Source organism: Anomalospiza imberbis, chromosome 11, assembly GCF_031753505.1.
Source record: "Anomalospiza imberbis isolate Cuckoo-Finch-1a 21T00152 chromosome 11, ASM3175350v1, whole genome shotgun sequence".
Classification (NCBI taxonomy): domain Eukaryota; kingdom Metazoa; phylum Chordata; class Aves; order Passeriformes; family Viduidae; genus Anomalospiza; species Anomalospiza imberbis.
The window spans coordinates 12,412,186-12,434,341 of NC_089691.1; the positions used below are offsets into that span (position 1 = coordinate 12,412,186).

Sequence of the window (22,156 nt, forward strand, 5' to 3'; positions counted from 1 at the left end):
AAATATGTTCCTAAAAAATGGAAATAAAAAACTGAAGAAAGTGGAAGACAACCTGAAACAACACTTTGGTCTGTTTGTTTTCTGGTTCAAAATAAAACAAGAAAAATTTATGCTGAACAGTTAAAAAAAAAAAAGCAAATCTTGTAATCACAAAAAGGCATTTTTAGCCAGCTCAGACCAGAGCAGAGGATATACAGACAACAGTGGCAATTCCAATGTGCTACATATCCTCATACTTAATAAAAATCTGACAATGTATTTTAGCATCTGCAAATCTGCAATCACTGGTCTGATGGGTCTTTTTTATACTTGTCTACTCTGTCCACTCAGAGAGGCTGGATGATCTGTGGTTTTGCTACAGCTTATTCCATTTCAGCAACTTCTACAGAGACCCAGATCTCTGGTGGCACTTTTTAAGCAGGAAAATATGCTCCTGAAGGTGCTTTGAGAGGAATGAGCTCTGCCACAAGGCAGCAAACCCTTGTTCATCTGCAGCCCCCTCCTTTTGCAGCTCTGTGGTACAAAGTCTCTCCTTGGCTGTCTGTGGAGAGTCTGGATCCTGGGCCAGTCTCCCCAAGATCTCTGTCCAATTGCTGCTGACAGACAACAGCAAAACCTCCTCACCTGAGGCAGGACCACCCTCCAAGCTCACACCATCAATGTGTTTGGCTTCAGGGACTCTTGTGCCAGCCCAGTCATCTCCTCCTTGCTGATACACGGCAAAACCCACCCACAGCAGCAAGTCCTGAGCCTCCCTTTAGGAGACAAAGGTTCCTGATGGACAGCTTGATTGTCTGTTTTCAAAATATAGTCACAAGCATGTGAGAAATAGGATCAAACTGACTTGCTTCCTATGAAAACAAATTCCAGTGCTTGGAAACTGAACATAATTTTAAATGTTATCATCCAACTAATCATGTTTTACCTCTGTTGGTATTCCATTTTTCTGGTATGAACCTAGGTCAGTTTTGCATATGTCCAATCTATTTTATATATACATGTTCACTCTATTTGCACACTCAGATGGGAGACATATGCCTCTTCTCATTTGGGCAGGCCATAGTGTTATTAAAATGGAAATGTGCAGGCTTTGGGATCCAACTGCAACATATGTTTAAAAATGAAAGATAATTCTTTACTTGTAACTACCAGAAGAACTCAGAGCTTTTGACTCCATGTATAATTACCATGAGACCTTAACAGTTTAATTCACTAGGTAATTACATGGTTATTTTTTGTTCTATAAAAGGTAAAGAGGTAACATTTAATTTACAGGGTGCTGCATAATCCTGTAATTACTCAGTAATTTCCATGTCGTCATACAGTAAAAGTAGGGGCCTTTCCATGGCTCAGATATGACATGAAGGAAAGTCAAACTGAACTCAGCATTGTCAGGAAAATCAGGGGATTTCTTGGCCTCCTTCAGTTATGAAATTGAGAGAATGAGAGGTTGAGGAAGTGAAAGACATGGGCCTTTAGTGCAATGACAGCGTTTGCAAATAGGGAATTTCCCTCCTTTGTCGGTGCCATCTCTTGCCCTCTAGTATTTTGGAGAATCAGCATTGCCATGAGTTCAGGCCTTCCACACCCCTCTTCTCTTGCTCCATGCCTTTGCAGCCCATCTATTAGAGCCCATGCCTAGATGAAGGGGCTGCGACGTGGGTTTTCTTTCTATGACTGGCTGATTATTGTTTCTATTGCCTAATAACTAGTTTGGCTGTGAGGATAAGCTCTCCAATTCTCCACAGAATGGAGTAGCAGTGATTACAAGAAAGATGGCAATTTCTCTCAGAAATAAACTCAGAGCTCTTGTTAAGAGCCCTTCTCTCAGTCCTCCAAGTTGCTTGACCTGGAAGTGACTGCATTGTTTAAATGACAGGTAGGACATTTCCAACCCTACGATGTCATGCATGTTCTCCTTGCTCCTGCCACACTGCTCTCAGGATCCCCCTTTTCCCCTGCTCCCCCAGCACAGTAGTCAGGCCTTCATCCAGGATGTCTGAACATGTTATACTGCCCTTCCCACTTCTCTGCAGATTTCAGCATGATGTCCTGTCCAACAGGGCTTTGGCAAACACATATCTCCTATTTACCTAGAAAATATCAGCCGAAGTCTTGTTACATCTGCATCACTTTCCTCTGCAAACTGTGATGTGTTCAAAAAGGCCCTTGAAAATGACAGGACCTATCCCTTGATCAGCACTGGGCACCTGCAGCTTCCATCCCCTTCAAAGGCTCTGGTGATACCCCCACACCTGTGTTCCAGCCTGTGGTGTGACATTTGCTCTCAGGCAGAGAGGCAGTGTGAGAAAGTTTCCCTCTCCAAAATCCCATGGGAGGATTCATCCTGGGCTGAGCCCACAGTGAGGAGAGCAGTGCACATTTATATAAATAAAAGCAGCACCTGCAGTTCCTAACAATAAAATAAAGAGCCTATTAATCTTCATGTTTCAGGGTATTGGTGGTTAGTGCCAGGAAATCATCTCCCCACAGCCTGGGATAGCAATGTACAATTGCCTGGCCACAGGCACCAGGATCTCCTCCTTTCCTGGACTGTCCCTTTTCCTCTCTGGCAATCTCATTTTTTCCATGCTGTCCTCTGAGCTGCAGTGAGATCCCACTTGCTGAAAGAAGGGATGAGAGGGCAGTAAACATGATTTCTAAGGTGCAGCACTCGCAATGCACACCACAGCCCTGGTTAAAAAATATCCTTGTTCTGCCAGTGTACTTTACGCATCCACTCCCCTCCTCTCTTGACACAATAACCCATAAAAACTGTGGTCTAATGCATTAATAATCTGCGAGTAAAGGTCCCAAAGTGGCCATTGACATTATAGCCATTAAGGTGCAGTGTGTCAATAACAATGCAGAGCATGAGAGCAGACACTCTGCCTGTGTGTGTGAGCACACATCCCCTTTGCTGTTTAATCCTGATTTCCAAGTCACATCAGTTTCTCTCTGATCTTGGGGGACTAACATGACAAGAATCCCCTACGACTGCTACCCAGTGTATTTAACAAGAGCTGTTTCAGCACAGGAAGGATGGAGAGATTCTGAACCTGCCTCCTCTCACATGTACAATAATTTATTGGGCTGACAGAGCCTGACCACAACAGTGTTCTTGCACTGGTAATTTCCCTGGCATTTTCTGTTAACATGAACAGAGCAGAGCCCTCCTCTGGGATGCCAACACTCCATAGATCCAGGCGTCTTCCTCAGAGATGGAGATATTCCATGTAGGCCTATAAAAAGGAAAATTAATTGTGTCTACACACCCACACACTTCCTTAAAATACCACTAATATTTTACATTTCTCCAGTGGCTTTCATCCTAGAAGTTTAGGAAGCACTTTGAAACCTTAAGTCTACAGATATCACCCCCACTCCCTGAGAAAAGAGCCCTCAGTGCTGTGCAAGGCAGCAGCTGCTTGGCAGCATCTCAGAGCCACCAGCAGATCAGGACAGGATGTGAAGATGTCTGTTCATCTCTTAAAGAACAGCTGATGAGCAGAAGGCAATTTAAAAGAAGCGATAGAAAGGATCAGCTCCTACCATATTACAAGGGCAGTTAAAAAGAAGGCATTTTGGAAAGGAGCAGCTTTCTGTAATATCTCTACACTGCCCCAGAGAGCAGAAGAGCTGCAGGGTGTCTGGGTTAGCTGTGCCATGTGCTAGGAACTCAGCAGATCACACTAGACCCCTGGGTCATTAGGGGATCAGTATGCACAAATTCATAATTTGGAGTGTTGTTACTACTCCTCTTACTTTTTCTACCCTTCTACATACCCTTGGCTTTAAGCATTTGGCTCACCCATTCTCTAAGTGGGCTTATAGATATTAGCTTAAATACGGCTATAAGTTACACGACTCTTCTCTTCTTCCTTCCTTGGAGGTGGGGAAATAGCTCCTGTGAGCACTCCTACAAGGTCCTTGGCTAGGGCCAAAGCAGCTCAGTGCTGCTTGCCCACACCAGACACCCACACCTTTGGACCTCCTGAACTCCCCCTCCCCTGGCACATTGTGCACCTCCTGGAGGTGCAGGGAAGAGCCTGTGAGCCTGGAGCCAGGACAGCCGCTGTGGCTGCTCCCCCACTGATGCCAGGCGCTGCAGGAGTGCAGAGCCATGTGAGCAGTGGCCAGAGGCTGCCAGTGACATGCAGGCACAGGTAATTTACCCAAGCACTGTGCACGCTCCCATCGAGGCTCCCTTGCTGCAACAGACCTGAAGCAAAACGTAGATGCTGGCTGTGAGAGGCAATGCTGTCCTCCTGAACGGGACCTGAGCTGGCTTGGGGAATAGATAACAACTTGAAGAAACTTGAAGAAAGGCTTACAGGTTGCCCATCTAAGCATGAATGAGCACTGCTTCTTACTGAGGATGGGAGCTGACTGTTGGAAGGAATGAGGAACAGGAATCAGACTGGGGCAGGAGCAATAAGAACAGCCTAGCAGAGGGGAAAACTGAGCAGCTGTAAGTGAACTCCAGAGACAAAACCGGATAGCCCTGTCAAACATAGTCTAAAACTATCTTTTACAGGGCCATCAATCTTCCCAGAGGGACTCTCACTCAGGAAAAGAGATAAACATCTCAGACTAGAGACATCAATGGTCCTTGCATATGGCCCATCTCAAGCCTCAGTGACTCCCCCTGGGACACAGGAGCCCAGTGAATGTAACATTTGCTCCTTCCTGGTCCAGAAACTGCCAGCAGAACTCTGGCTGCAGAGAGGGAAACTTTGGTCACCACTGAAATGGGGATGGTGCAGAAAGAAACTCTCTTGCCCCTCTGAGACGGCTCATACATATATCTGGTTGACTGCCCCTCACCTGCTGTTGGAGCAAAGGGAAAACCAAGCTGACTTCCTGAAAGGACCAGAGCAAATTACAGCTTTCTGCTCTGCCCTGAGGTAGCAAGGAAAGAGAAGCACATCATGTTGCTGACCCACAGCAGAAGAGACTGACAGTGAAAGAGGGATCTGTCTGGCTGCCCTGTGCCACTGAATTTAAAAAAGATTGCTCAGTCCAACCAAGCGAGAAATCTTCTGCATTTTCCCAGAATATATTTTCATGACTTGGTTAACCCTATGATTAACCCTAGGCCAGACATCAGAAACTCTGCTCACCAGAGAAGGAGAAACGTGGAATGTTGCTTATTTCAGTCTGATACAAAGAAAAGGCCAAGCTACAGGCATACTGACATGATCAGCCCACTCTTAAATTTTAGGGGAATAATGGTGCACTGTAGAAAGCCTGAATCAGACTTCCAGAAGTTGCAGAAAGGTTAGCAGAAAGCAAGAAAAATGCTTAGCATAAAGCATCCCACTTTCATCCACGCAGGCTGCCAAAAGAGAAGAGGAGGAAGAGGGAGAGCAGGGGTTTGAATCATGGGTTATCTCTGTGTGGGGAGCAGGAATAAGGTGCCATGCACAGCATCTGGCCCACATCCTGCACTCTTAATGCAGCCAGTGGTATTTTAAGCAGATTGACATGGATATAATCAGGATCAGGAGCAGGCAATGTGCATATTTGCTATAGGGAAGGCAGTCAAACACTTGTTCTGCACATCAGGGGAATCAGTGACTCCCACCAGTGGAACATCCTCCACACAGTATTGCTATTTTGAACTTTGTGGTTCTCAGTCCATCACTTCTGAACTTAGTGAGGTTTTATAAAAACCCCAAGGATATTGAAAGTATTCTGCTCCTGAAAAAAACAGTAACAGTAAAAAGCTGAAGGCCTGTGATTCACTCTGAAGATCTAGAAACAGAGATTTCATCTGGGTCAGCCCCTGGCATGAGAAGTATAAAACAGAGCCAAGCTGAGGAATGAGAAATTGTAGAAGCTGCTGTGTGGAAGCAAATGCAAGTGCTGAAAGTGAAAGGCAGTGTATTTTTGAAGTGTATTTCCAGGCAAGTAGGGCACAAGTAGTAATGCAGCTCTAAAAACTGCTAAACAGGTGTTTCATGGCCTTCAGTACCAAGCAAGTTCACTGCGCTTCTCGCTGGGGCTGACTGAAGTGAGCTGCTTTGCCTTTGCAAGGTTTTTTGTTTTAATTCTTGCACAGATGCCAATGTCAGCATGATGCTTGCTTTGAGATCACACCAGAGGGTAAAATTGCTCCTTGTGTTACACACAGGGGACTTCCAAGGGGGTTTTGGTAAAAATTCTATGGAGCTGCAATTTTTTTCAAATTGTGGTGACAATCTCGTTTGACTCACACTTCCTACCCCCAATTCTGTGAACAAACCTCATCTGAACTTTGAGTTAATTGCCCAGACACAGCTGGTCTGGCTTGCAGTGTCACTCTGCATACTTCAAATGGCAGTAATTTCTAAAGGAGAAAAGGGAAGCTGGATTTTGCTGAACGTGACATTTTTTTTCATCTTGCTCAATCCCAACGTCACCATTTATGAGAAGCTCTTGCTAAAAGAGTTTGGCACATTGACACTCATTTGGCCACAATGCCAAAGGACCTTGGACATCCTGTGACTGCTGAAATACTGCCCAAGGACACATCCTCCCTGCTCCCAAGGCTGTGGGTGTTTTGAAAGCATTCACCCACGGAGAGGGTGTGGCTGGCTTCAGCTACACTCAATTTATGCATACAAGGGCCACTTTTGTGGTTTGCTCCACACACTTCAAAGCCTGCTCAGTATTTCTCTTTCCCCTGCTTTCAGGGATTCTGGGAAGACCAAAGAGTTCTCTGTGGAGGTGCATCCCTGCCCTCTCAGGAAGCACGGCAGGTGTGCTTTGGTCTGAGGTCTGAGTGTCCGTTCATGCAGAGTTTGAGCCATGTGGCAAAGGTTACACGTGCAATCCTAGCATCAGAACTGCACACAGAAACACTGGAGACAGGAAAGGACCTGTAGATGCTTTAATCACCTTTATATTCCATCTCCTAATATATGCACAAGGCGTAATGAGATTCTTTGACATGAGACCTCAGCTCTTTGCTACAATCTTTCAGTTTTGGAAGAAATTTGCAGGTCAAACCCCAAATACTACTCCACAGCTATCCTTACAGAGGCAAAGATAAGACAAGATAGAAGAAAATGTGAGCTATCACAACCTTTGACCCCAGACTATCCTGCTTAGAGCTATCTAGTTACAGAGGAACAAAGGAGAAGGGAGGCAGCAGCATGGTCAGCCCTGAATAACTTGGCTTCCCCCATCTCTTTTAGAACCCCTCCCCTTATTTATTTTCATGTCAATTTTGTTGATTAATTATAAATTATGCAATCAAGGCCCCTTCCATTTATGTCTGTTCCAACAACAGAGGTCACTGGTCACTGCCCAGAGGGCCCTGATTTCTGCCAGCCCACGTGTACCTCTGACAGCATTCTCCCTTCACCCAAATGAGGGTTGCAGCCACACAGCTCCACAGACCTGGCCCAGAGCAGGGACAGGGGAAAGCACAGTGTGAGGCTGCTGAGAAATGACCATGCCAAATGGGATTTCCCAAAGTGAAGTTCCACTGGCAGAGAGCCTTGCATTTGAGAAGTGTCTCCCATTGCTGGGGAGTGTATTCATGAGGATGGAGAGAGCAGCTCAGATGGCTGACTCCCTCGCTATGGAGAGCTGGCAGACCGCTTAGTTCAAGTATTTGCTGTTATTTCTGCATAGCACATGACTGGGCACATGGAAATCTTTCTCCTCTGTGGCTGACAGACCCTTTAAAATAACAGCACAAGCCAAACAATCACGCGACCAACAAAGCAGGAAAGAAAATGCTTTCCAGAATGAATAGAAAAAACTCTGCCCTTTTTTTTTTTTTCTTTTGTGAATACCAAAGGACCACTGAAGTTCAGCAAATCAGATTGGAGCAATTTAATGGCATTTGTGCCACTGTGGTGACCTGGAACTCCAGGCAAGAGAAAGGCTAAATGGTGTGTAAAGCACTACTCCCTCCCTGCCCAGCTCCTGGCTCAACATGCAGGATAAGGCCATGGCATGTGCAGTGGGATGCTCCCTCTACCTGCACACTGTCCTCAATTCTTTCCTGCAGGTCCCATTCTCTGTCCCCCTGCACTGGTGGGGAAGAGATAGATTAAGCCCAGGAAGCAGGGAGGGGTGGGTGAAGGGTGTTTTAAGATTTGGTTTTGTTTCTCATTATCCTACTCTGATTTGATTGGTAATAAGTTCAAATAATTTCTCCAAGATGGGTCTGTTGTGCCCATGATGGCAGCTGAAGAGTGATCTCTTCCTGTCCTTATCCCAGCCCACAAGCCTTTTATTATATTTTCTCTCCCTTGTTCTGAGGAAGAGACTGACAAAACTACTTTGCTGGGCACTTGGTGTTCAGCCAGAGTCAGCCCACTACAGTCTCCAATTAGCACCAATCAATCATTTTCATGAGCTGTTGGTGCATTGTATGAGCAGATGTGCTCCTGCAGTCTCTGACAGGTCCAGATGTAGGTCAGGTTGTGAAAGCCAGGCACATCTTATCACCAAAAAATTTTTACTTGGATGAGGTGGAATAAAGACGCTGGACTACCTGGGTTTATGATAAATTGGACCAGGAGTTGCTTCCAAACTGGGTGCCTTTGGGAAAAGATACCAAAGTGTTTGGAAGGACATGGGAAAAACCAAGGAAGGAGGCTGGCACACTGGAGCAGAGAGGGCTGATGACAAAATCAAGACCACAGCTGGTAATTGGGGCTGTGGCGCTATGGAGATTAGAAACTCAGGCAAACAGGATCAAAGGCAGGGAATTTTATAGCAACAATCTGACTGGACCTGAGCAGGGATTTATTCATGAGGATCTGGAAATCACAGCAAAACAGAACAGCTTTTCCATTACCCTTCTAGCTCCCAGTGGTGACTCATGGCTCTGCAGAAAACAAGTTTGGAGCACTTTTGCCAGCTCTGTGAATTAGTGGCAACTGACAAAGGTCAGTGACACAAAAACCAGATGGCTTCACCCAGACCAGGAAAGGAGGTGACCTTAACCCTGAACAGGACTTAATCCTCTGTCTGACAGCAGAAGCAATGCAGTCACCATAACAGTGCTCAGGATCTGATCATCCTTCACATCAGGGATGTGATCAGATCCAGATATGAGGTTTGGCCAGTGCTGGCAAACTGGGATTTGGCCCTGCACCCCCCAGGATTTTTCTGCCCTTACAGACCAGGCTTTTGCTGTGCTCGTAGCCTGCGAAGGGGATGGTAAATAGATAAAACTACATGGCAACCTGAGCTCTTAGCATACGCACATCAAATTTGTTAACACTCACTTAAAATTTGCCAGCCCTCAAGAAAATAACTTGATACTCCGCAGAATTTTCAGAGTCTCCAGCACAGCAAAGTCATAGCTCTGGTCTAAGACCAGATTATAACAAGTGTTGAGCTCGACAAGCAGAGAGGGGCTTCATTTTGACAGGCAGCCTCTGGCAGAGCTCTCTGTAACAGGCTACCAACCCAGCTGTCTCCCTGCCCCTCTGCCTGGGATAAGCACTCGCTGCCTCTGTGTTAACTTATTCTGTCAGTATGGAGTCTGATGATAAATCACTGTCTGGGGAATGGAGAGCATCACAGTGCAGACAGAAACACCATACCCAAATCTCAGCCTCAGGGGTCACTTTCTTTGGCAGAGGAGCTGTGGGCACCTTTCATTGCTGCAGCAGGTTGCAGCAGTAAACATAAGGGCCAGAGCTCAGATCATGCCCTTTTATTTTCCAGCACAAACCTCCCCCTCTTTGTGCAACATATACCATTAAAGTGAATCACCTGATCTATGCACTTTGTTTTATTGAAAGAAGAGATAAAGGAAGATGGCTGTGACTTTCTTAGAGGGGGAAGGAAAGGGCTGACTGCCCACCTTTCCGTCTGAACAAAACTGCAAAGCAAAAGCACTCACATTTCCCTTGCTGTGAGACCACCCAGCCTACACTTGCACAGGTATTTTGCATCCTGGGAGCTCCAGCCCAGCTGCTGTGCCAGGTCCCTTTGCAGGCAGGCTGGGATCTCACAGCTCACCTCCCTCCTCCAGACGTCTCTCAGCAGTGGGAACAAAACCCCACAGGTCTAGACAATTAAATCAAAGTACAAACTGAGGAGGTGAGTGTGCTCCCACGTCCCTATTAAAATGTATTACCATCACCCGAGGGGGCTGGAAGACAATAGGCTTTGAGGAGGAATCCTGATGGGGAAGGAAGATTGTGTCTTATTTGAGAAGGATGGAACTGAGCAGATGTGGTCAGTCAGTGCAAAGGGTTTAATTTCAAACAATCATCATCATCACTATCAACCCCAAACTTCAGGGTTTTCTTAGTTGAAAACTGATGCAGCTCATTTGGTGTCAATAAATCTAGCTCCTGAGTGGAAAAAAAATCAAAACTTAAATATTTCAGCACTTTGGGGCTGACTCATGCTGAGCTTGAAATTCAGAGGTTTGCAGCAGGAACTCCAGCTATGCTTGAGCTTAATGAAAAAGTACACAGGCAGTATCCTCAGGAGCTAAACTGGCTTCTGCAGCCAGCAGGTTGGATTTTCAGCATTGGCCCAGACTTTATTTTCTCTGCAACAAACCAGAAAGTACTCCCCACCACCTCTCACAAAGACATGAACTTCTGAGGCTTCAAGGCTTCAGTGTTTTCCTTCAGGGGCTCACTGATCCAGGGCATGAAAGCAGGAGCCTGTACACACTTGAACAGCACCAAAACAACATCCCTGTCACTGAAGGTCCCTTCTGTCTGGGAGGATTGCATTGTATGGGCTCAGCTCCTCCACTGGAGTGTGCCGAGTACTGTTGGAAGGTGATCTGAGAGTGGGAAGATGAGGTATAGGAACCTGCAGAGTAATGATGAGAAAAGTAAAGATATTCTCAAATGGTCCATAGGAGGGAAGGACATGGGAGGAGCCCACCACGAAACCCATTGTGATGGGAGCTAAATGGGGAGCAAATTGGCCAGGACGCTGTGGCTGGACCTAAGGACAGTGTTCAAAGGTGGGATCCCCTATTTGACAATGGGACTTGGCTCAGTAGGGACAGGACGTGGTGTGAGCCAGGCCCTGCCTGAGAGGTTAGCAACAAGACAGCCCTCAGAAGAGAGCACACAGCAAAGGGAAGGGAACACCTGGCTCCAGGGCATTTCCCACCCGTAGGAAGTGTCTTTTTCCCACAAAATGTGGGAGCTTTCTCCACCGTAAAACAGACGTGCACAAGAGGATGTTCAGCCATGCCTTAATGGTGTCCTGTTGTTCTGCTGGTTAGATGTGGCGGGGAATCATGGGACAAGTTTCCTTAATTTCTATTTGCCCATCATTTTGCCAGCTGACTTCTCAGATGCAACAGGGGAAAGCAATAGGGATAAGGATCCAGCAGGTGAATTCAAAGCAGACATAGATTACCTCAAACACATTGAGGTCCCAGGGAGTATTTGGAGCTGTTGTCACTGACCAGGCTTGTGGTAATGAATTTTTTACTCTAGGGATCAGATATTCCCCTCAGTTATATTAAATTGATTTCTCCTCTTGATAAAGCTGAACTTTCTTTCTCTGCATCAGAAGTTTGTCTGGGAGAGAGACAGAGACAGAGAGAGGGTCTGATACCTTGGGCCAGACTAGAAAGGAGGCAGTGGGAATCTGGATGGGGCTGATACATCAGATGATACTTCAGATGATACTGGGATTAAATGGGACAAAGAAGCCTTGGCATCAACAACAATAGAATTTGTAAAACTGCATTTTCCATATATTTCCTCTCATTTATTCCTTTCCTCCTTGAAAGATGGGGACAGAATAAAAAGTATAAAAGAGAAAAAAAAAAGTTAGGCCCTTGCAGCAAGAATACAAAAAAAAAAAAAAAAAAAAAAAAAAAAAAGAGGGAAGGAGAGAAAGGGAGGGCCTGCTGGAGAGCATCTCTTTCCTTTGGGCACTGAAGTGTTCTGACATCAAACCTTGTGTCCTCATTAAGAAGCCCTGTGTCTACCATTGTGACATCTTTATTCACACACCCCAAGACTTCAAAGACTTCAGGAGATTTCCTTGGTGGATTTAACAAAAAAATATCAGGAGATGAAACAGAGGAAAAGGCAGCCTGGTGCATTCTTGTTTTAATTAGACCTTGGGTGGAGGAAGGAGGGTGAGGGAGGAACAGAATCACTGAGATGCACATTAAGGTGTGAATGCAAACACACACACAGAGACAATCTTGATCATTGGGACTCAACTTCTCTCTTTCACAAGCTTTTGGAATAGCAAACAGACCCTGAATCTCAGAGTAATGATTTTTTCCAGCCTCTAAAACAGATCCACATTCATCTCAGGAATACAGAAGTGCTGCAGGTGAAATACATGTTTCTGTTGCCTAAACAAAAAGCTTCAAGTGTAACTAATGCAAAATTAAGAACAGGGGCAATAAAAAAAGGCATTGAGCGTACAGGAGAGACAATCTAAGCATCCATTAACAATGAAACGTGGGTCTAGGGAGAACCATTCCTGTTTTGCTAGTGAGTTGTCTTTTTTTTTTTCCCCTTTTTATTAAGTATACTATATTCCAGTGAATTTCCAAGCCGCTGGTTTGACCTATGAGTCATTGGTGCTACTTGAAATCTGCAGAGTACCCCTTTTGGCTTGAGCGTGTAGGTGTTACCACATGTTTCTTGGCCCCAGCAGGATGGCACTAACTCTTCATGCTCTACTCTGATCACCACTGAAACTGCCTGTGATTTCAAAGTGAGAAACTTGGCGGGGAGCGGGGAGGGTAGGGGGTGGCTTGGCAAATAATCTCAACATTTCTTTGAAATTTTGTCTTTATTGGTTACTGCCTCACCTAGCAAAACTTCTTCCCTTAAATGTCCGTGGGAAGCAAAAGCCACAACGAATTGCTCTGGAATTAATTTAGAGCAGTTTTAATGCATATTTATGAGTCTTTCTTCTCAGTATCTAACCAGTTCTAGGACCAAGACAGCTTCTTCTAGCAAAAAGAAAATGTCAAAAAATAATTAAAAATGTAATTAAAGAAAATAAAAGTCCGCCTCTCTTCAGCTGAGATGGCTCTTGGCCATCTCTAGTAAGAGATGGGGAAACTCCCAGCTCCTGATTCCTGCTTTTCAAATGTTAGAGCCCAGATTTCACAGGGTGTCTTTAACTGACACCAGCACTGTTTTCAGCCCTTGGGGCACAGTGTGCCCCCGGGGCCAGGTGGATAGGAATGGGGACAGTGCTCTCTTCCTAGACATATTAGATATTTCCCGTGGGTAATCCATTATGGAAGCACCCACAGAAACCACGACTGCACTGGTGGCTGTCCCCACAATTCTGGCACGTGAACAAGACGACTGCCATCTGCAAAATCTAAGCAGCATTTCATAAACAGCTAAACACAGCTAAAAACAAAGAGAGAAGAAAATCTCTCCACAGCCCTGCTCCTGTGTCAGGGCCCGATAATCTACTCTCAATTACAGCATTATTAACTGAGCCCTACACCTGGCCCTACTCGTTTGCAGCTATTCCTGTTGACAATGGCACTGATTAGCTGGTGCAGCCCTGATCTGGGTTTATCCCTCCTTACCCACCACCCTCCTTCAGTTCACATCTCACAGGCAGTGCTGCTTTGCAGGGAGGGAGCAAGGATTGAGCAGAAGCAAGATGAGATTCGGGAGACACCAGCAGCAGGAGAAAGCTGCCCCCCATGTGCAGAGCAAATCTACCCAAGGACAGGGTAATAACTCCCCCAGCAGGTCTGAATTCCAGGTAATTACAGAACCAGCTGATGGCTGATAAAAACAAGGCAGATCCGCACCTCTGCTCTCACTTAGTAGCCTGTGGCTGCCAGCCAGTGAAAAGAGTGTGAGTATTGATTTGATTATCTTGTTTGTCCACCTAGACCTGCTAGTTGCATCTGCTCTTCCCAGTTCAAATGAAGTGTTTTCCACTGATTAATTAATTTTAATTTGTTTTTGCTTCAAGTGCAAAATTTGGTTTTCATTGACGAGGGAGTGCCCATGTTCCAAAGCTGCCACAGTTAACAGATGCCCCTGTGCTGCTCAGAGCTGAAGTTCTCCCATTTGCTAAAAAGTACTCTATGTATCGACTGAAACCTCTTTTTTTGTCTGTGTGGTTTCTAGAGAAAACAGCAGTGCATCATTTAACAGCTCATCTCTAGGATGGAGGCTGCCAGGAGTGCTATGGGAGTCCTTTTGTGCCAGGCCCTGGGGTTTCCTCACCCCCTTTCCCCAGGTGCTCTCTGGTGCCTGTCCAGCCATGCTGCTTTTGTAGCCAAGGAGGGGGATATCCCCCAGCATGTGAGCCCTTGGCTCCTGCCAGCATTCCCAGTAACACACCCATGGCCACGGCCCTGGGAGTTGTGAAAGGGGGCAGGCAGGTGAAGTTTCACTCCTTTCCTTCCATAAAGTGACACCAACACATTTGCTTCAGCCCAGTTCATTAGCAAGTAGCAGTGTGTTCTGTCGTTAAGGCCAGAGAAATATGAATAATAAAATGAGTATTAGTATTTTGCCTAATGCTTCTAAAGCACACGAACAAGCTCTAAATGCCAGCAATGCCAGGAGACTAGTAGTGTGAGGAAATTTATGGGGTAGCAACACCCATGTCTGGCTTGCTCCTGCTGAGGACACAGTCTTTTTCTGTGCCAGGAGGCAGCTGTAAAAACCTGAGCCCTCCCTGCACATTAGCAGTGTTTTACAGGAGACTTGCAAAGGAAGGAAATAATATTTACCTTTCTGGCAATAGAGGGAAACCGGGGGAGGAGGGGATTTTGGAAATGTCCCAGTACAGACCAGGATCAAAGGCAGGACAGGAATGCAGCCCAGCAACCTGCAGCTCTTCTGGGACCCGTGGCGCAGTGAGAGCCATCAGTGAGTCATGAGCACTCCCTCAATTTTCCTATTTACCCAGAAACGTACAAAAATGGACATGAGTCTGTTTTGACCTGCCACCTTTTCCCCAGTGTCTTCCCTGGGGAAAAGCAGCTGTAGCTTGTATCCTGCCTCCTCAAACAGTAAAGACAGATGCTGCTGTGCCTGAAAACACTGCACTGCCCAAAACTTTTCATCCCACTGATGAATTAGCTGCTCAGTGGAAAAGAATTGAGCCAGAAAGAGATCTCAGCCAGCCTCGGATATCATCAGCTAAAGATATCATCAGTCAAGCAGGGATTGCTAGCCAGGTATATCTCAGGATCATCTCTTTACCAGAGATTTCTAAATTGCCCCAGGACATTCATGCAAATGAGGCAGTCTGGTCTAGGTGTCTCTTTAGAGAGGTGGTGACTGCTGATGGGGCAGGGTGCTGCTGGGGTCTTGTGTGATGCTGTGCTGGGACATCCCCCGACTTTGGTTAGATCTATCCGAGGCTCCCACCAACAGCAAAACTTATGGATGTGTTGTGGGTGCGAGGGATGGGCCGAGGGAATCAGAAAGTTAGAAGATGAGGTGAACAGCAGGGCACAGAAAAAGACAGGAAGATTAATGGCAGGGACACAATCAAAAACAAAAGTTAAAATGGAAATGTTAATCATTTAAAAGAGGGCCTCAGTGGAATTACTTGCTTTATGGCTTAGAATAAAAAAATAGAAAAGGGAAAAGGAGAAGTCCCACTAAGAATAATTTAGTGCTTTGTGTAATGAGCTGCCTTTCTTTTTGGTAGTTCCCTCTGGTGTCTTATCACTTACCCTGTGATTGACTGAGTCCTCTCTTTGCCTGCTCCTGCTAAACGGTGATTTGCCATCTGGTAGTCATAATTTCTTTTCTTCTTTTTTTTTTTTTTTCTCCTATCCTATATTCTTTTGTAATTAGAAAATAAATTACTTTTTTTTTAACTGAAAAAGAAACATGTCTAGCATATTACTTACAGATGACAGTTGGTGTGAGCTCAGCAGCGAGGCAGAGAGAAGGGACTTGACTCCTGTCTCATTTGGACAGATCCCAGCTGACATGCCAATGGATGTGTCAGCTTTTCTGCTGAGAGCACTGGGTGCTGGGAGAAGGGCTGGATGAAGCAAGCAGTGGCCAGTGACTTCAGTAAGATGAAAAAGCTCCTATCTGAGGAAGAACAGGAAAGATGAAGGCTCTTATGGGCTGGTGCAGCATGATAGCCTGAACCTGCTGCTCCATGCAGCTCTGCACAGGACCTGTGTCAGGCTTGAGCTTTGCACTCTTGTCTCTGTTGCCACCAGCTATGGAGGGAGCCTTGAGTCTGCCAGATGCTGAGCAGCCTGTCTGAAATCAGGATGCAGGATCTTCCCCTCAGGGCCAGCAGACGAACAGTGCAAATGCCTAATTGCAACCCCATTTCTCTTTATCTTGTTGCCAGCCTCTTTTTTGCAGCCTGTGTGCTCACCCTGCCTGCCACTCTCCCATTATATCTTTGTACAGCAGCAGCTCTCTCTGCTCTCATTTCAGTTGCCTCCTCAAGGTGCTCCAGTAATTCAAGTGATAAATAATAACAATAATAACGCAGAAGTCAGTTGAATTGAGCTTGATTACTCTGTGACTGAGTTTGGGCTTGATTGACTGAAAGCAGCACACATCCCCCCAGTTGTTATCCTGAGAGCCTCATTTTCTCAGTGCGATGTTGCTTCTTGTAGCCTCAAACCCATCGGGCCTTGAGGCCTCTGCCAACATGCAACCCCATCATTTCCAGAAAGACCCCACTCCAAGGCACTATTTGAATTTGCATTTTTGGCACATTGTATAATGAGGTAAGAAAATGGCAGGGAAAACATCTCATTTCTCTACAGTGCCAACAGAGATGCATTTTCCGTTGTTTTCTAGGCAAGCTCAGTGTTTTCTGGGAGGGCAGGAATTGGCTTGATGTGGCTTCAAAAGGTAGTTTTTTCCTGGTTAAACTGGATGCATACACACATTCCTGAGTATTACACCACATGCCTGATGGGTTATGTATTTGTGTGCATTAACTTGGAGGGAAAGAAACACAGCCTCTAAAGCAGGAAAATATGTGGTGAGCATGTGTTCAATTGTTGGATATCAGTCTTTGCCTCGACATTATCCCTGCAGGAGCCATGAGCTGTCAGTTGTTGAGCTGCCTGGTCTCCCTCCGTCCAAAACTGGAGGGAAAGGGCAGTTCCCCAAGGACAGCCTGATTTTCTTCCTTCCCCTTTTACACTACATACGCTCTGCTCTGGTGCTTGCATCTGTCCCTCGTGTGGGTCTGTGTTGTGTTTTCAAGAAAGATGTTGGTATCAGAAGTGGGTGGGGCCTTTGGTAACATCTTTGGTTGAGTCCCAGCAAAACAAGGAAGGAATTATCTCTGTGAAATGGAGGGTGTGTTTTTTTTGGCTTAATATGGATGAATGAAGACAAAGAATGGAAAGAAACAACTCATTTTTACTCATTCTCTAAGCTGCAGCCACTGTAGTGGTATAGCCAGGAGCATCTGAGAGACAGAAGGAATTTGAGTAACAAGAAAATGTTGTTGTACAGACCTAATTATAGTGATTGCACCTGTTAGAGAAAACAATAAGCAGTAAAATGAATAAACCTTCCTGGGACTCATTTTCTCAATGAAGCGTGACCATGTGAAAACTCCACAGAGAAAATCTACAAGGAAGGCGTAAGCGTACTCAGACCTCCTCCTCTCTGATCTCCCATCCTGTAATCAGATGAACAAGGTAACCAGAGTAAGCCTTGTGTTCATCTACTGGCTGCATGTGGCTGTGTGCAGATGTCCTGTTAAAAGGATACCTTCTCTGTTTCAGTAATATCTTCCCACTCAGGGCATTTACAGACATGTGGCTGCAATCTTCTGATGCTTAGGACAGAACTGTGCACAAGTCCTCAAAACCCTGCAAAATTTGACAGTTATCCTAAGGGTGGTGGGGAAGTCTGTTGATTCTCCTCAGAGTCAGTGGATTGGTCAGGGATGCTGTTAAAAAACAGTTCCATCTGTGGTGATAACAAGCTCTTGGGTACAATCCCAGAGTCACTAGGAGTGGTGTGGAAAGGACTGTGTTTTGCGTGTTTTAAATGTGTTAACAAATCACTCTTTATGCAACATGGTGAAAAATTGCACCTGCTCCACTGCCTTCCCACCTCTCATGGTCCCATAGACCTCATCTGATCCCTCCCTCAGGATCCACAAGATCCTGCTTGGTGTCTCCTCCTACTGAAGCAGTTCCCTGCTCCTGGCTGTCTTTGCCCCTTCTCCCCCGTATTTTTCTGAGCTCCCAATTATAGCTGCTCTGCACTGCAGAGGCACATCTAACACTGAGCTTTGCATGCTTCTGTGGTTAAAGCAGACAAAGAGGATTAGCCTCTTTAAAGAGTTAATGCTGGGTTTTTGCATCCAAAGATCTCAGAGCAGGGGAAGTGTCATTAGCAGTGTCTTGTGGATGGCAAAATTGAAGCATGAGGAGATGAAATGAATTTGCTTATTGGATGATTATTCCCTTGCCCCATTTGCCTCACATCTCACAGCCCACGTCCTGGGCCAAAGCCCTATTATATGACATACGGCCAGGCAGAGGCAAAACCAAAGAAACAAGGAATCCTGTGATACCAAATCTCATTTCTTCTTTTCTTTTTCCAAGAATGCTGGCATGTACAAAAGGACAAAGAAACATCCCAATCTTTGTAAAATGTGTGAGTGACAGCCCTGGTGTCTGCAGTCCTTCGGGCACTTTCTGAATGTGCTGAACAATGACGCCTCCAAAATATTGACCCAACAGCATGCCTCGGCCCTGACTCGGGGGGAAAGAGATGAATACTCTCTTTGATAACTGCCACCATTGAAAATCAGCCTCTGTTATTGTCAGCTGGAACAAGAGAGCTTGTAAGAATCACTTGGTGATGCAAGCTTTGAGTTACCAGCTTCTGGGAGCTGCCTTCAAATCACTGCTGTGGAAAATGGTTTTTTCCACTTCTCAACCAAGTCTGCCCTAGTAGGTAAAGGTGTCCATAACTAATTGGTAATAACTTAGGCCAGATCTAAAGGAAACTGGACAAATAATTAATGATGAATAATTTATTGAATTTTGCCTCTTTATATGAATTTTGCCTCTTTTTCTATTTGTGAATTTTCTATGCTTGCAGTGTTGATTTCTCCAGCTAATTGGTTGTTTGAAATTGTTTGCTGATGCAAATACTTCTTGGTCTGCTCTTTTCTTTAGGAGAAGTTCATTAAGAGTATGCCCAAACCAAAAGGAATTGACTAATTTTAATTGGTCACAGAGGCCACATGGCATAAATGCATTTTGTGGCATGAATAAATATTTTTTCAATTCACTGACTGAACATATTCTTTGAGACTGTTGTTTCCTTTGAAATAGGCTGTTTTTGTGAGCATCCCTCCTCATCAATATGCCTGCTGGTTATTCCTGCTAAAGAAACTCAAACAGATTTCAGAAGATGATCCAAAAATACTTAAAAAAAAAAAAAAAGAAAAAGAAAAAAAAAGAAGAACCTGGAAAAGATGTTTGAATGGAACTGGATGTGAAGTTACTGCTCTGTGTGTAGGAATGCTTGTATTTGCATACCTGCATAAGCACAGATATTGCTATTTTATTCAAATTAGTTTGAGACTTGCATTTGCTTATAGTAAAAAGATAGACACACAGAATTAAAAACATGAAACTATGCCTCTCTTCTAGGTGACACTGTATTATTATCCCTGCTTTTGGCCCAGGCAGCATGAGCGTGTGCTCCAAGACATGTACCAGCCACCACAACATTGTTTTGTTGTCCTGAGGACTTCAGAAGGACTGCCTTAAAGAGAAGCTGAACCTTTGGCCTCTTCCACTAGCATGAAACTCTCAGCTCACATCTTCTATCACAGCATCTGTAACATACAGCAAGCAGCAAAGAGGTTCAGACATGGAGCAGGGAGGGTGAGAACAAGCCACCCAACCTGATAATGAAAAGCAAGCACTTGGCCTTGGTGTGGAGCATCTCAGATAAGTAGTTTAATTGGCAAGCTCTGGTGCTGGAGGGAGGGAAGTCTAAGCTAAATTAAAAGATTAAAATGATATTTTTTCATCAAGTGGCAAAATGGAAGAAGTGGACAAGTCTGCTCAGGAGAAAATGAGCAGAAAGGAACTGTGAATGTTGTGAAAATATATCCATTAGACCTGCCTTATCGAAACGTGCTTTTGCCAAGCATCCAGCCCTGCATCTCCATGGCAACATGGCCTCGTCAACAGAGAAGAAAGTGTTTTTGTCAGGACGGGCCCAAACATGTAAAAGCCATTTCGATTTGGGGGCAACATGATCTTCTTCAATCAATACTGCACACATAGTAATGACTCCTGCCACTTTTTTCATAAATCCCCACTTTCTCCTTTCATTTCCTGTGGTTTGACATCACTGTGAACTGGAACTAGGTTTAAATTTCCTACAGTTTTCAGCCCACCCTGCCCTCATCTGCAACACACGAAGCCTCATGCAGCAGCTTCTTCCTTTGTGACACACTCGATACAGTGTGCTCACAGGTGGGATTAGCCTGGTCTGAAATATGAGACAGGCTTTAAAGAATGCCCCAGTGGCACCATCCATAGATGCAACAGCTGGAATTCTGGTCACGGCTGAGATGAGGGGCCTGGCAGAGGATGGGGACTCTTTCTTTCCAGCATTTACCTCTAATAGGATGAAAAATTTAATGCCTTGAGCATCTTGACTCTCCAAGAAATTGTGGTTCCCCTTCTAGGCATGGTTGATAGGTCTTCTCTCCACACCTTGTGAGTAAAAAATGGGGTTTCTTCTCCTTTTCCCCCCTTCATTTCCAGTTTGAGATCTTATTCTTCTTGCCTGCCAGTTGAATGCATTGGACTTTCCAAACAATCAGCTCAGCAGAACAACCAGAGAAACCACCACTTGGCCAAAGGGATTTCTGTGTGCATGCAAGAATCTGCAAGGATGTGTGCTGGGAAGGGAGAGATAGAATATGTAGGAGATGTAAATGCCTATCTCTACTTTTCATTTAAATTAGTGTGTCTTAAGCATATGATCCAACATATTGCAGTAGGCTGCTAAATGCTTTACTGTGGAATTTACTAAAGAAATGTAAAATATCTTTTTTCATAATAACTGCAATCTAGCTAGACTTAAAGCAATGCCCTTTTTGTTGTTTTATATTCTATTTTGCCATTTGTAGAGGGATTTTTGAATGTGTCTCCAATTGAGAGAACATATTTAAACCCCATTGAGAGTTGCGATTTGGTGAAAACAGAGGCAAAGAGAATTGCACATTTGTGTACTTTTGCCAATGCAGACAGAGGGAAGCTCTTTGGACAGACAGGTATTGCTGCTTCTGAATGTTACATGAGGGTCAGTGATTTGGATCCTGCCTGTTCCCTGGAGGCCTTTGGGTTTTGAAGAGGGGCCATTTGGTGATTGACATGTTTGATTCTCAGATGAATTTCCCAGCCTTGTAAGCACACTCTGCATGTTGGCGTGGCACCCTTCATTGCAGTGGCCAGAGCCTGGAGGAAAAGAACACGGGGAGATGTTTTTAAGTTACATTATTGCTATTAAATTAATGTTATTAATTTAAGTTACATATATGCTATTAAATTAATGACTTGAATTAAGAAAGAGGCTGTTATTGCTAAACCACACACTGTTTACTAATGGTTTTATAAACTCTGGGCTTGAGTCATCCCCAAGTGAGGCAGGGAGATTTCTCTATAAGGGTCTCTATCAGTGCAGCTCTACACAATTTGTGTCACTCTCTACCACAGCAAGTCCTCAAGTGACCTGCACTTGCTTCATGTACCTGGCATAGGGAGTAGAAAGCCCTGTGATGACACCTCACTGCAGGCAATGATACACAGGATGGGTGCAAATAAGGATCTGTGTATTCTCTCTCTGGCCATGTGTCTGTCTAACCACTCATCATGGGCTGAGTGGCCGTGTCACCTGGAAGTTGTCGGTGCCTGGCAAGTTGTGTCCTGAGGCAGAAGACCCTTAGAAAACTCATACCAGTATTGTTATTTTGGTTCCTTCATTCCAGAGTAGAAATTTTCATGGTCATTTGATAATCTGGATGACTTTCCTCCTTGTTGACTGCAGTAATTGGTAAGAGAATTGAGAAGGATTTGGGCAAAGAGAGTTTTTATGAGCATCTGGTGTTGACATGGGCTCATCCTTTCCAACCACTGACAGAACAGTCCAGAAAATGGTTAGTGGATTGAAAATTATGAGCTGATCATATTTTTGCAGTGATTTTTCAGAATTTTTCC

General features: G+C 44.9%; 2 long non-coding RNA genes across 2 annotated transcripts; both read left to right on the forward strand.

The window, feature by feature from the left end:
• Positions 1 to 13,672: 13,672 nt before the first annotated feature.
• On the forward strand, positions 13,673 to 21,509 carry LOC137480716 (uncharacterized). Its single transcript, XR_011003053.1, has 3 exons — positions 13,673 to 13,791; positions 18,512 to 18,862; positions 19,571 to 21,509. It is a non-coding gene; the product is annotated as an uncharacterized lncRNA (long non-coding RNA).
• On the forward strand, positions 14,328 to 16,582 carry LOC137480717 (uncharacterized). Its single transcript, XR_011003054.1, has 2 exons — positions 14,328 to 15,130; positions 15,817 to 16,582. It is a non-coding gene; the product is annotated as an uncharacterized lncRNA (long non-coding RNA).
• Positions 21,510 to 22,156: the final 647 nt, after the last annotated feature.